The 16,338-nt window shown below is 35.9% G+C and overlaps 1 protein-coding gene across 1 annotated transcript in view; it reads right to left on the reverse strand.

Moving 5' to 3' along the window:
* FAM83B (family with sequence similarity 83 member B) overlaps positions 1 to 16,338 on the reverse strand; it is a 936,941-nt gene that overhangs the window by 896,036 nt on the left and 24,567 nt on the right. The gene's annotated exons all lie outside the window — the stretch shown is intronic.

A 16,338-nucleotide genomic window follows, 5' to 3' on the forward strand; every position in this document is an offset into this window, starting at 1 on the left:
GTGGGTTTCCATTCAGTAAAAGTCCTAGTGGTGTGTGATCTCAAGGGCACATCATGAGCATCTGTCTCCAACATCATACAGGATAGGTGTTTAAATGCACATCATACAACATGGGAAACTATGGAGTAAGGGAGTATATTCAGCACAGCCATGATTATTGAACCTTTCATGGAATTCTACCATGCATAGAAAGGAGACTTGTAATGAATCATGCTGTCACACCATTAACATAATTCAACCCGCATTCACCCCTCCTTAGGATGTGCTTCTACCACCCACATGACGCAGATGATGCATTGTAACATGGCTCACCAGAGGTGAGTTACATGATTGTGGTGTGATACAGACTGCACAAAATGAATATATACATGACAGTCACAATAGCCCCCAGAGTTGCATGGAGGCATCCTACATGGGAGTAGAAAAAGCATGAAGGCCCTGACAAACACAGCAAGCTACACAACCACAATGGTCCTCAGCACAGAAAATAAAAGCCGTACTCAGTTAGCATCTGTTCATTTATGGTAACTAGCTTAACATGCTATGGTAAATGTGAATTTGTTTCCTGCAATGCGATCTTTACAACCAGTAAGTAATAGTTTTGTTAATACAATTAAAATACAAATGTATAACAGTTCTATTCCTCTGACTACAAGGAACATTATCACGTAATTGCAGGTAGCCACTCTATTAAACAAAGATCAAAAAACTGCACACTTTAGTATACAAGGTAGCATGCAAAGCACCAAAATGTGTGTAATACTGTAGCCCATAGGATCAGGCATCACTGAAGTGCGTGCATGCTAAGGCAATCACTGATAACTCTATCATACAGTATATGACTAGAGACACCACTAACCCTAGCTGACACTGACAATGGTGAGGCAGCTTTCGGCTGCATCTGGCCACCGTGACAATGCATTTTTTGAAGGTGAACAAGACAGTTACTGTGAAAGCATATGCAATACAGCAGGGGTCCCTTTAATATTGTCTAGGAAAAATGCATTCTTTAACTAGTGAGGATAACTCACCTAGGCCTGCAATGTGGGATGCCCGACTGAGGTTTCTTTGTAAAAGTAAAATGAAGTGTATATAGTACAAGTATTACAGGCACTACATATACTGTATATCTTTCAAGCAGCACATGTAAAGCTAACCCTTCTGAACATGCACATGTTTCCAGAACATCCACCATGATGAATAAAGACATGAATTACTGAAAAGAAATAGTCACAACTGATGAAGAATATAACCTCTTCTAAATTTGAGAGATACAGACATAAACAAAACTATATATAGTGTATCTAATCACATTCTGCTTTATTAGTCCTACACACACACACACACACACATATACATACATATATATATATATATATATATATATATATATATATATATATATATATATATCTATATATATATATATATATAGAAAGATATGTCTAATCAAACGAGTGAACATTAAAACTCTGCCATGTTTTTGTGTGTGCCATTTGCTTATTTTCTTTTGCTCATGTTAATGTATGTTTTTGGAAACATTTTGGGTCCAGTTCCAAAAGACAAGCTATCAGTGTAAGTGACCACTTACACTGAGACCAGGTTGAGAGCAGGTCTTTCAGAATCTGGCCCCTGGTGTAAGCCTGTTCATAGACAGGCCTGACATTGAAGTAAGTCAATAATACTGCGTGCAAGTATTTCGAAATCAGGGCAGACGTAGACTGAGAACAGGTTTAAAAAACCAGCAACGCAGTCAAAGAAGAGTGAGATAACACTATTTATTCCACTGTTTAAAGCGCTTTTCGTCAGCCTGATAGCAAACTTCTTCAGAAACAGTTACAGCAATAAAAAACCTTCCTTATAAGTAAGACAGGTGATCAGCATTCACTAATTGCATCACTTTGTTCTACTTAAGCAAACATACTTTAAAATTAAAGTGACAACTGCTGATAACCAGTAATAAAACAACATTAAAGTATATAAACACATTAAAGTATGTAAACATGTCTACGACAGTGACCACAATACACAAAGGTAAAAACATTAAAAGTTATTTTGTATAATCCAACCATTGACAGAAATAATATATGTCTTTAACAAAATGTGACTGATCTCTGCAAGCTCTTTAGTTTGAGAATGCTACTAATTGAGCATGAGTCATTCAACCCAGGAAAATTGTAGGCATTCAGCCTCACTTGCCAGGCTAATTCAAGTTCTTCAAGTTTGAGTGGTCTAGGGCCACCCCTACTGTCATACTTGGCTTGATCAATGATAATAAATTTAAACGCATGTTCTTTATTAGAAATAATATGCTTAGCCAATGCGTTCTCCAGTTTACATTTATTAATAGCATATTGGTGTTCATAAATTCTGTCACGGAGCCTCCGCTCTGTCTTTCCTATATAGAAAGCAGGACAGAATGTACACCTAGCCAAGTAAACTACAAAAGACGAATTACAGTTGAATCTGCCTTTCAATTTATAAGTTGTACCGTTAAACTTAAATGAATTAGTGACTTCTACAAGTTTACAATAGTTGCAATTTTGACATTTATTCATCCCAGTATTCCATACTACTGGGGTGTATTGCTGTTCTAAGAGAGTTTTAAGGTTATTCCCTCTTCTAAATGTCACTCTAGGGGTCTCACCTACTTTAATGTAAATGTTAGGGTACATCTTAAACAGGTCCCAATTTTTCTGTAATATGTCCAAACATGAGTAACTATGTGAACTGAATGTAGTGATGAAGGACAATCTGACATTCTTGTCCTCACTAACCAATGCTCTACTAGTGGTGTCTGAATATTCTTCCACTACATTGTGTGTACTAGGTGGTGTCAGTAGGGGTTTAGCACTAAGTAAAAGAATGTATACCCAATCCACTCTCTTAGTTGTAACCTCTTGGATAAGGGCATCCAAGAGGGGCTCTGGGTATCCAGATGTAGCAAGGATGTTTAGAAAAAACACGTATTCCAATACGTTCCTCCATTTCACCAGTAGCCATCCCTTTCACCAAAAGAGGTCAGTCATTAAGGGCCAGTTAGTGAGGGCCTCTAGAATGGCCAGTTTGGACGAAGACTTTTCTGATGAATGTGCTGTTTTAAAAAGCATGTTTTTGCACCGTGGATACCTAGATATTGCCAATATCCTAGCAGATTGATTCAGTGCCAATTTCACCCCCCTCTCACCCCGTAAATGGCCCATCTCAATACCGGAAGATTGCCAAATTCTGGTAATAACAGCCACACAGGTAAAAAACACACTCTCCAAATCTAAGAATAAAACATCCATGGGACCAGATGACATCCCAGGCTGTGTACTACATGAACTACAAAATGAACTGGCACATCACCTAAGTGTCATATTTAATCATACCCTCACCTCAGGCTTCATGCCCACTGAGTGGGGCACAGCTACAGTTATCCCACTCCACAAGGGGGGATCCACATTGGATCCCGGGAACTACCGCCCCATCAGTCTGACGAGCCTGATCTGCAAGGCCATGGAACGTATTATCATGGAACTTATAAACAAAGACATTGGCAACCTTAAAACACTGGACCCCACCCAGTTTGGGTTTGTGAAGGGCTGATCTTGTCTTCTGAACCTGATTGTCTTCTTCGAATCAGTCTCCAGAGCCGTGGACGAGGGTAAGGCAGTCCACACAGCCTATCTGGACCTCACCAAGGCCTTTGACACCATCCCCCACTCTGGAATCATAGATAAACTTACTAAGCTGGGCATTAATCCCTACGTCACTCGATGGGTTGCCAACTGGCTTACTGACAGAAACCACACAGTAAAAGTAGCTGACTCCAAATTCAGCTCCAGACAAGTGACAAGTGGAGTACCTCAGGGTTCAGTCCTGGGACCTCTCTTGTTTGGCATCTACTTCTCTGAAGTACAGTCCAACACTAAGGGACTCTGGCTAACAAAGTTCACAGATGACTGCAAACTGGGAGCCATTACTGGATCCCCAAATGATGCCGATACTCTACAAAAGGGCCTTACAGAAACAGATGCTTGGTGCCAGAGCCATGGGCTCAAGCTCAATGCCAAGAAATGTATAGTTATCCCCTTTGGGAAAAAACATGTACCTGTGAATTCCGACATAGGTGGCAGTACACTAAACACTGAAAGTGTGATAAGAGACTTAGGGACACAGGTGGACAGCAGTCTCACCTTCAATAACCACATCGCCACAACAGTCAGGAAATCCTCCTATCACTAAGGGCTTTTCATCCAGAAAAAAAGGAGGTCATTGTCCCACTGTACTCATCCCTCATTAGACCCATTATAGAATACAATGCCCCATTTGGTATGTACTTCTCAAGACATCTGCAACAACTGGAAAGGCCGCAGAAATACCTCACTAAAAGAATCACAGGCCTAAAGCAGATGCCCTATGCTGTCCGCCTTAAAAAACTCCAGCTATACTCTGTTGCATATCGTCTACTCCGAGGCAATCTCTGCTTAACATACAAGGCCATGTCAAACCCAGAGCTGTCGGACATGCTACACTTAAAGAAATCCCAGTCCCTCAGAGCCACACGCTCCAGCGATCTAAACCTTGTCATCACAATAAACAAAACATGCTGGAGGAATCGGTTCCTGACCCAGATACTCCCCAGACTCTGGAATAGACTGCCCATACATGTCAAGCAGAGTACCTCTTTGGCCGTCTTTAAAAGGAACCTTTATGATTGGATGAGAGAAAGGAAATTCACCCCAGGGATCACATCAGTCACCCTGCTAGACAGGGGTCCAGGGAAGTAAATAGGTGGGAAGAAATAGTCAGGGAATTGTTATGGCTAGGCTTGTATAGGCCTTAGGGCCGATAGCCTAGTACCAACCTATGAACCTATAAACTCAAACAACATAATTTTATGAAGGAGGCATAATGCAGACTCTCCTTCACCCCCATCACCTGCTATATATATATATATATATATATATATATATATATATATATATATATATATATATATATATATATATATATATATATATATATATATATATATATATATATATATATATATATATACACATCAACTCCAAGATAGCACAACAGCAGAGAAAGGGCAGATTCCCAGAGTGTGGTGTACCACAATCTCAAATACAGAGCTACTGGGAGCCATCAAAACAAGAAAAAAAGAATGTTCAATCTTTTGAGCATTTATGTTTTTGAAGTGCAGCTATGTTTATCTATATCTATATATAGCTATAGATGTATAGATATAGATATAGATATAGATATAGATATAGATATAGATATAGATATAGATATAGATGTAGATATAGATATAGATATAGATATGTATGGGTGTAAGTTTAAAGGTAGAATCACATTTGGTAAAAAGGCTTTTGTGGGTGTAAAATGGAGAGAATGCACAACTGAGTGAATGCTCATTTGAATGAATTACATATGGCTGAATTTACTTTTAAACACTGAAGGTGGAAGAATACAATAAAATTAATGTTTGAATGAAAAAGTAGTAGATGTGAAGATGTGTAAGAGTGTGTTATAACAACAGTTGTGAATATGCAAGTGTTCATGAGTTAAGGTTAGACTAATTAGCTAAGAAGATAATGTCAATATTGTGTATGTTTTGTGTTATCCATATTCTGTGTCCTTTTGTTCTGTGTAGTGCTACTGTTAGGGAAGGGCTTTTTAGTAATGTAATATGTAGGGTTAGAATTAGGGGCTGGGGTAGGGTTAGGCTTAGCACACATGGATATACTGGTGTAGGAGAGCACTTGTTGGTAGATTTTATTTCTACCATGAAACATCTATTAAAAGTTAATAGAAAACTTCTTCAGAATCAGATTTCAGATCATATAACTTTAATATCAGATGTTGCACTAACAAAATATTTTGAAACTTTAGGAAATAAACTTTTAAAATAAAAGAAGAAGAAGAACATGAAATATCTGACCAGGCCTTGGTAGGATGACTTGAATTAAAAATTGGAATTCCCTTTCCTGATTTATATAGCTGTTTTCCGCTGAAGAAAACAATTTATTAAAATTATAAATGCAGGCAAAATATGATCAAAGAAACCCCAGCCCCCCCCCCCCCCCCCCCGCCAAAAAAAAAACCTGCAACTGCATTTTCCACTGTTTGTGTAGCAAACCTTAAAAATACTCAAATGCAGTATTATTATCCTAACCTGATTTTGCACTGTTTTGAGTCTTTTCTCTAGGCTAATTTCAATTGTATTAATGTAAATGTTTTTTGCTGTCAGTAAGGAAGGTCTTATCACTACTAAATATTGTTTTCCTGAACTGTACCTTGTCATGGCTGAGTATTCATACTATAGAAATAATTGTTTAAATAAAGGCAAATTCAAGCCTCTCTCTGATGGAATGTTGTTGCAAGGAAATTGAATTCCTGTGCATGTCAGACACGTGTGACATGACTGCATTGTAAAATCTACCTTTCCTTTATATGAATTAGGCATAGAATGCTTTTCCTAGTGGCACATGATATGTACAGCTTAAAAGTGATTTTGAATAATTATTTTCAAAAGCATAAACACATACAGTTCGATATACAGAAACTTAAAAGAAAAACAACAGAAAAGAATGCAGCGTTACTCAAGAATAAAGCTTGACCTTTTCAAATGAGATAAAGCTACAATCTTAAAGACACATTAAATCAAAGAAGATATATCGATGGAGTCTTTTAAACAAATATTATATAAACTTGGAAAGTTAAAGAAGTTAACTTAAGGCTTGACCAACTCTCTTCCATCAACATCAGTGGCAGCAACAGCAGAAGCAGCAGCATTTTCTGAATTGCTTATCTTGGTGAGGGTCACATTAGTAGCAAACTAACAAGAACACAACAAACATTCTTATCTCCCTTATCACAACAACTTTACAGTACATTGTCTAGAACTGTTTTACATGGGTCAGCAACAGTGAGACTGCAGTTAAAACATGTTTTCTCTGTTTTTAAGTTGTTCCTCTTTTTCTTATAGCTGAGTGACCATTTAACTAGTGTACATAAATAAAGATGGTATAGGAGCCAGGTTCTACACATTGAGAGTGCAAAGGGGTGGCCCCTCACTCTGCAAAAACAATGACTAAACTAAGGATGCCTACAGCTCAGGAAGGTGCACTATCTAATTACCAGTCATTGTGCAAAAACAATGATTACATTAATGGTGCATAGAGCTCATTAATGTGTATAATCTGACTGCCACCCACTCTGCTAAAACACTGACTAAGCTACTGATGCCTGCAGCTCACAGTGGTGCCTTATTTGATAAGTTTGACTCATCCAGTTAGATATTGGCAAGCCATGTATTGGCTTCACACAGTGGATCCTCTAGAAAGTCCCCAGTTCATTCCGTGGGATCTCCAGATTTTCTCAGGCAAGCTTACAGATAGAATTCCTCCAATATGTTTGGGTCTTCCTAGTGGATTTCGGCATGTCTGTCTTATATATGCTGGTTCATTCCAAGTTAGGCTCTGACGTCATAAGGTACTTTGTAAATGAATGAAATAAAACTGGAAATAATAAACTGGTAAACTGGTAATAGGTAAATACAAGGCACATTGCTTTGCTATAATTAGAAATAGAACTTGTATGAACCTATCTTCAATGAGATGAAGATTCTTACTTCTCCTAATAAATAAAGTAATATCTTCCTCCATATTGATTTGCTATTCCTCTATATTCCTCCATGCTTCCAGAAACAGCAACATCATCTCCAGTATTTGATGTTGTAGTACTCCAAACAAACAGCAAAATGTATACTAACGTCCCAGAATACATGTTGATGCACTATACGAATGGTTACAAATTAGTATATAAAAGAAAATGCTCCTTAGATTTACACACCTACCTACAAAGAATGGAGACTATAATGTATATATGGAGCTTAGTTCATTACACACCTAGCCTCAAAAGGTCTTATTATGGGTGGAAAGCTCCAAAATTAAATGCAGTTTATCGTGGTATATAACAGCCATGGAACTCTGAAATGCTTAGTATATAATGGTATGAGCACTTTTACTGCAGTAGAAATAGCATAACATTCTAACAGATGAAAATGTATACATCACCAGTGAAATAGTCCATGTTCATATTTATTAAAATGTGTATACCTAAGCTCCAATCACCATAAAAGCAGTCATTGTTAAAACACCTCAATGTGGCAACTGCCAGATGCCCAGATAAAAAAACTTGGAATGAAAAAGGGCAAAGACCAGTGAACTGTATAACTCTTAAGTACTTTAGAGGGGTAAAACAGGATGCATTCTTGTTTACCTTGCAATTACAAAATCATCTGAAATCATCTGTAGAAATCAATGGTTACAAATGCTGCCATGAGAGAGACAAAGGAAACATCTCCTAGGAATTCATTCAGACACTACTGTGATTATTCTGTCATTCTTTTTAATTCTTTTTATTAGGGATTCAAGAACCACATTAAAGAGAAAAGGAAACAGACTTGATATATATGAAATTTTAGGTGAATGGGTTAAAACCAGTGTTGATTTTAGTAAAAGGTAAAGGTTTTATCCAGTTAGTAAACCTACTGGTAAACTTCAAGCCATGTTAAAAGTCTTTTCTGTATCAATAGTGATCATTGTCCAGTGTCATTTGCATGACTGGCTTCAAATGGAATGAGAACACTGTATAACCTTGATCAGAAGAGTTATCTTCTTTATCAAAACTTGTTCAATAATAGTTTCTTCTAAACCTTCTCTATGCATTTATCAAAGATTTTCATAATCATTTTATCTCCCATACTTACAGTAAACAGTTTCCTTAGTAGAATTGTCTATTGTTACATCTTAACTTAAAAAAAAATCAGTCTTGTACAGACATCTCAACATCTTTTTTCTGGATTATTTAAATTGTAGATTACATTGGAGAAGCACCTGAATGCACAACTTTATATTGTTTAAGCCTTTCTCAAATGAGAAAAGAATGATATTTGACCATTATAAATGTACAAAAGTGATATTTATAGCAGGAATGCTGACGTGCCAAGAAAATATCAACATGAGGCAGGCATGAGATACAAAGGAATTGGAACAGGATGGTGTGTCTAAATATTTGGGAGTAGAGTACAAGTCAGCAATAAGACATGAAAATTGAGAACAAAGCTTAATAAGGAACATTTAGAACGCTAAAGCTAATATTGAAAACTGCCATTATGTTTGGGAATAAAGTTTAAGCTATAAATCAGTTTGTTCTTTCTATTCTAACTTACGTCTTTGATGTAGAATACCCAAAATAGCATTGGATCAGTTGGTCAATAAAACTAGAAAAATGCTTCATGCGTATGGAATTTTGTATATGTGTGTATATATATATATATATATATATATATATATATATATAAATATATTTATATATATATATATATATATATATATATATATATATATATATATATGTGTGTGTGTGTGTGTGTGTGTGTGTGTATGCAGTTCATGGCAAGAGTATACATCCCGTGCTCTGAAGGAGGTTTGTGTCTCTTCAAACTTGACAATTTTAGGTCTGGCATTATGGGAATGCATGCAAGTTAAGTGACATCATCTCTTAGTGAAAGTTCCAAACCATAGAAAACAAATCTAGGATGGCATAATTGCTCAGATTACCAGAATCATATTGGAAAGGTGGCAAGATGGAAACCAAACCCAAATGTAGACATAAATACAATACATATACAAGCAACAAGTCCAGAAGAAAATAAAAGGAAAGAAAAAGGAAATCAAAAAGCCAGGTTTACAATGGCAAGAGCAATAAACACCTGGAACAAGCAGATATTGATCAAGAACTGATGCATGAGTGCTCAAGGAAATTTAAATTTGAGCCAGAAGATGAAAGATTAATACTGGTAGCTCAAGATAGCAGGCTATGTTCGTGTAGGTTTTCAAAGTCTATAGAAAAACTGAGACATATAGACAACTTCAGGTTCTGTACAGAACTACAAGCAGTTATACATCATGTAGCTGAATGTGTCATCTCATGGCTGAGGGTCTCTATACTGAAATGCACTAAAATGTGACAAGACCTTTACATCGGGGTTCTGTAAGCACTACAACATGCAGACAGGTGAAAAGCACTGGAAACATGAACCGCAAAGAACTGACGAAATTATGTTCTGGTCACATGGGGTAATCTAGTACCAACACTTATGAAAGAAGAATCAATTAATCCAGATGCAGCAGTCAAAGAAATAAAGAAACACTCAAAAGTATCATTTATCATTGAAATAGATACAGCTAGTGATTATATATAGTGTTCTGTTTGGTGAGAGACACAACTGCTTGGCGTATAGAAGCGGAATCTTGAGCAATGTGGGATAAATACTCCCAGAAAGTCTGGCTTTCTATGTTTGCCATTGACTGCAACCTAGAAGCAGTTATTGAATCCTCAAATGACTTAGACATCATGCAAGAAGAGTTGTTCCAAATAAAATCATGGACTGAAACTAAATGCCAAAAAATGCATTATTGTATCCATTGGGAGGTACTCTACCCCAGGGAACTACCACACTGACAATACACCCCTAAGATTTGACCCAGGTTTTCAGGCTTTAGGAACTTATGTGGCACTGGCCTAACTTTTGACCAAAATGTGTCTATTACTGTAAGAAAGCCCTTCTATATTGCATAACTTATAAACAAAGGGATTGTTTCTAGATCTAGGGGTGTCATTGTCCCCCTTTACTCATCCCTCATTAGGCCAGTCATTGAATATAATGACCCCTTTGGCATCTACTGTCGAGATACATGCAACAATTGGAACACCCACAGAGATACCTTACTAAAAGGAACCACGGTCTAAATAATATGTCCTACATGTACTGACTCAAAATCATGTCAGTATACTCAGTATCTTACAGATTGCTAAGAGGTGACCAGTGTCTGGCATACAAGATGGATTTACTGCACATCAGCAAGTCAAGTGTCATCAGAAATACTCAGTCTATGGATCTAAACCTCTTCTACAATATCAACAGAAAAGTTGAGAGGGACAGGTATACCTCGCAGAGGATACTGCTGCTGTGGCATACATTTCCTATCCACATAAAACAAATTTTATCCCTATCCATATTTAAGAACAACTTAGATCTATGGATGGAAAACAGAACATTTATCCATGGAATTCCTCCTGTACTACCAATGGACAATGGCAGATCCTAAATGCTTTATCCCATCCATGGGTCCCCTCAAATTATCAGTAGTATGGTCCCCATTTTTCTTATTAAGAGCAATCAACCAGGCAATGAGCAAGGTCAGTCTACAACCAAATGGGATAGGTTATTTTGAGAACAAGAAGGGAAAAAGACTAGGCTTAAAAGGACCAGCAAGAGTAGCTACCCTTGAACTTACCTATGGATCTTTGAAAGTTCCAGTTGTAGGAATAGTTACACAATTTGTAAATACTGTTAAATATGACGCTGACATGTATAATTCTGTAAGGATTACAGAAGGAGGCAAGCCTGGGTACATTTTGTGCTCTGAGAAGAGAACTATCAGCAAACATCAAAGGCTGAAGCAAGACTAATGTCATGAAGTCTAATCATTCCATGATGTAGGAATAGGGCCCATTCCTTTCATGTTAATAGAACCCCAAAATGTTTGGAGAAATTAAAAATAATTAGAGACACAAGATGGTATGACAATAGAAAAGAGTACTTTTTTCCAGGCATACCTCTCAACTGTCCATATTTTTGCAAAATGTCCAGATTTCTGGCTCATATTTTTCATCTGCCCTCATAAAATGTTGGTTTTCTAGCAAATCACTGGGATTATCTGAGGATTGAAATCACTAAATAATGGCATACATTTGACATTCAGATGTCAAACCCTTCAAAAATGTATGTTAAAACAAACCCTGTTACTCTAGCATTTTTCTAGGTTTATAAGAGCAATATTTAAGATCTGTCCCTATTTTTGGGCTTTTGTCCCCAATTCTGTTAGGCTTTTTCCAGATTACCTGCACTAAGAGCTTGACAGGTATGTTTCCAAGGTTGTAGAATAACTAAAAGAGACTCTTTGAAAAATGATTGGTGCCATGACTAAACAAATGAGGGACATTAAAAAGTACAGCATAATGTTCTCCTCATATAATTTGTATAATTCAGATCTAAGGCCATCAAGATCATTATTTAAATAATTGAAATGCTTTATCATACCTTCATTTACATCAGAAAAAGTTCAGGAATTCAGAAAATCTTCTTTATCACTGGATAAAGAATTCAGGTTGTAATCACGTGGCTAGACCTTCCGCTAGACCTTCCTTTGACTGCACTACACTTTTATGTTTTTAGCAATGAAACATTCTTTATAGTATTCAGCATATTAACCTTAAGAATGTTGGCATGTATACCTTTGGTACTGGAGTCAGCAGATTTTATGAGGAGTGTATGATGGGTGCTATCCTCATTGTCTGTTGTACTAGCAATAATTTTAAGAGACAATGCACTGAGGCATCAACACTAGGGTCTTCATTTAAAGATACTCAATTGCAGTGACTTATTTGTTTTTATTTTTTTAATTATCTCAGATAATAACAAGTTCCTATTGACCATCTGGTATAAGGATCTCAAAAGTCTTAAGGCTAGTCACCTTTTCTCTGGACTGGCATCCTAGTAAGGAAGAAAGCTTGTTGCTTGGTCTAGTTATAATGTTTTCCTGTTATAAAATAAATGGAGAAACTCTGCAGAATGAATCTCTACTGACAGAAATGTGTAGCTGCAACAGTGCCAAACAATGATCACTAACTCAAAGAGGATTAACTTTGCGTCACTTAAATGTAGACAGGAAGATATCTTGTCTACTACTCTTTTGGAGAACTTTACAGAGGTCCATAAAACTGCACATAACACTGAAGTCATGTAATGAGTCATCATAGTTGTAGCAATGAGGTCCCATTCTATGCATTGCAGAATTAAATACTCCATTAAAAACTCTGCAAGAATTACAGAGTTACAACTTAACTCTAAGATCTCAATTACTAAGTTTGCTAGAAAACCAGAAATTGATTGAGGTGGGAAATATCAGGAAGCCAATGTTACAGTATTAATATTTTAAAAAGTATGAATTCAAGTAGTGAAAAGGTAATTAGTGGTGTACTCTAAAGGAAAGTGAGAAGATGGCAGATAGGGTGGTAATTATCGTAATTTTTACTGGGAAAAAATGAATGACAGTGGCTGAGAAGTTTGACAGGCATGGAAAAAAGGTATGGCAACAAGTACTCCTTTGTGGATTTAAAACATCACCATTGCCTTCCATATCATCTCCAAATAGTGGATACTTATCCTATGTAGAAATTATAGACCTCTAGGAATGTTCTTCATTTGTAGATATAGATTATAAAGACAGTACATTATGCAGATCTTTGCTTTACACTGCTTGCTTCAGATTATACTATTGTACAATTCTCTTATGGTATTTACTCTGTATTTTGTACATACTTATTCTTTGCATTCAATTTTGTTACAAACTATTAATTTCTTGTATTGTGGAGCTTTTCTCCTCGGGCCTCCTCCAATGAAAATGGGTTCTCTATGTCCGAGTCGACTTTCCCAGTAAACAAAATACAAACAAAGAAATCAATAAATTTCATCAAAGACAAGTTTATCCAGAGTTTATTTGACCAATTATAACTGCTCAAAATCATTGTATCACTGTCAGATGACTTTCTTCCTTTTCCTGTATATATATATATATATATATATATATATATATATATATATATATATATATATATATATATTTTTTTTTTTAAAGAACTATCTCCAAGCCTTATTTGTCATGCATGAGTAACTGCAATCAAATTACTTGAATAACTCAGACTTTATTTGCAAACTAACAAATTTCTCACACCTGACATTCCTGTCTTAATTGCTAAAAATGTTACCATACCAAAATCTGAATATGCACTTTCCCTAATTGACATTCATTCACCTTTCAACAGTTGTTTGTTCCAAACCACTTAAAATAAAATGTGACAATTTCCTAGTTAAAACTGAGGGTAACATAATTGTATTTCATTACTTAAAGCAATAGCAACAGCTGAAAGAGCAGGCCTTATTTCAATAGTGATCTATAGACTAGTTAAAGCGGGTTGCTGTGCCCTTCAATTTTTTACTCTAAAATAAACCCATCGATTCAAAATTCACTGTCCTCAGAACTTGGAAATAGAAAATGGAAATGCATTCCCGACATTAAAAAAAAAACAACTTCAGATACATTTGACATTTTATGAGCTCTAGTTAACAGTTCTTTATTTTGAAAGTCATTTATTTACTTTCACATATTTATGGAAAATATAAAAAATACAATTAGCAAACATTTTTATATTATAGTACACAAGTCTTGCAAATTGGTTAACATTATAAACTTCACTAAATCCACTTTAATTACCGTTTTACTTCAGATACAGATCTAAACCTTTGTAATAGTGCTTTCTTCCATGTGCCTGATATTTCACCTATTGTATGTGTTGTTAATAAGGTTTACTTGTTTGTTGAACTGCATTAAACTTGCTGCTTGCATACATTATATGTTCATTTCTGCAGCTGCTGGCCTGCTTTGTCATTCTGCCTGTTTACTCATTTGATTTTTCTTATCAGTAAACTTGTTAGCTTTGATCTTCTGCATCAGGTCTGGGTCATAATTGAGAGTCTTCAGATCAGATCACCTCCGACTTACAAACAAACAGCAAACAAATGATCAGACATAAAAATAAGCAAATTCTATAAACCACTCAAGAGAAACCTAGTTACGATGTTTGTCTTTTATTCTGCAAACTACCCATGCAGTTTAAGTAGCATATCTTTATAAGATGCAATGAAATACCGGTTCCCATGGAAATCCCACCTGGGCAGAGGAACAATATACAGCATCCAAGCAGACAACTAGAAGGCAGGACTGAACCCCATCCTATGGATCTGATAAAGATAGAATTAATATAAATAAAACAAAACAGCTAGTAAGAAAACCAAGACAACTTTTAATAAAACTGTTCAAAACCATATAATAAAATAACCAAGTAATCAGTAAGCGCTTTCGTCTCTTGCTTGAGACCTCTTCAGACTGCATACAATCAACACTACAAACTTTTATATAACACATAATCACTGCATCATTCAACTATCAAAATAATTATAATTTTACTTTCTGAGTAAACAATGTACTATTATAAGCTAAACGAAAACTGCATTCAGAAGCACCTGGATGTCTGACAAGAAAGTATGACCTAGATATCCTGAATTATTTCTTCAGCCTAGCCCTCAGTTTGGATTATATGTTTGTTACTCTTGTGAAAATAAAATGTTCTAGGATTTTGACTGTATGCTTGTGTTGGATATTTATGCTGTTGTATGGATTACTACCTAATAGTAATATAACTTACATGGTCTAAATGGCATACATTATATTGCAAAATACAACTCATTCTCTGCATTCCTTTTTCTGAGAAATGAATTTCCTTTCCTTTATTTCTGTTTTTGTTAAAGACAGGCCTTTCTCAAGGCAAGCATTATCTTCTTTTATTAGGAATAGCTCATTTAATGGTGTAAAGTGCACTGAGTTTTTATTTTTAATATTTTTAATAACAGTTAAAGGATCTATGAGTTTATACTTTCTCCTTTCTCATGTCAGTAATGCATGTCCTTAAGAGGACTGGACTGATGCAAAATGTATTTGTATTTATCGCTTTGCTTGCTTGTGTATGCATGTGTGGATTATTTATTTTCATGGGAGGGGCTAGAAGCCTTTGTAGTATATTCATGGAAATGTCCCTTCTAAAATATTCATTTGCCAGTATCTGACTTTGTGAACCTTTCCATGTATCACATTCTTTGTACAACTGTACATGAAAAAACATAAATCTATTCCTTTGAAAAAGCAATGTTAAATTTCACTGCACTACAACTAAGATCTAAGAGACATGCTCCTTCATTATTTTAAGGTCAGTTCTACCTTGAATCACTGCATGAAATTTCAAGCATCTACAGAATTGATCATCAGGAGGGTAGTTCACCAATCTCATCTCTGTTTGGGCCTCTGCCACTCAGGACAAATGAATAAATGAATGCATAAAAGTGAATAAAATAATAAAATAAATAGAGTCTGTTATTTCTTATCTTAGATTCACTTTTTACAAGTTGTGTCATGTTAACCTCCATGTCCCACAAGAAGCACACAACTGACCAGTCCTGGAGGTTTATAGACAGCTTTGATGCTAGCTGTTTTTAAAACAGTTTGATATAAGGTTTATGTTGCTTCATGGCACTTACCAGAGGGGACTTACGCTTCATGTTCAGTGTACACAAGAGAGAATCACCTTCTGTAATGC

This window comes from Protopterus annectens, chromosome 2.part2, assembly GCF_019279795.1.
Source record: "Protopterus annectens isolate FY-2018-M chromosome 2.part2, PAN1.0, whole genome shotgun sequence".
In the NCBI taxonomy this organism is placed as follows: Eukaryota; Metazoa; Chordata; order Ceratodontiformes; family Protopteridae; genus Protopterus; species Protopterus annectens.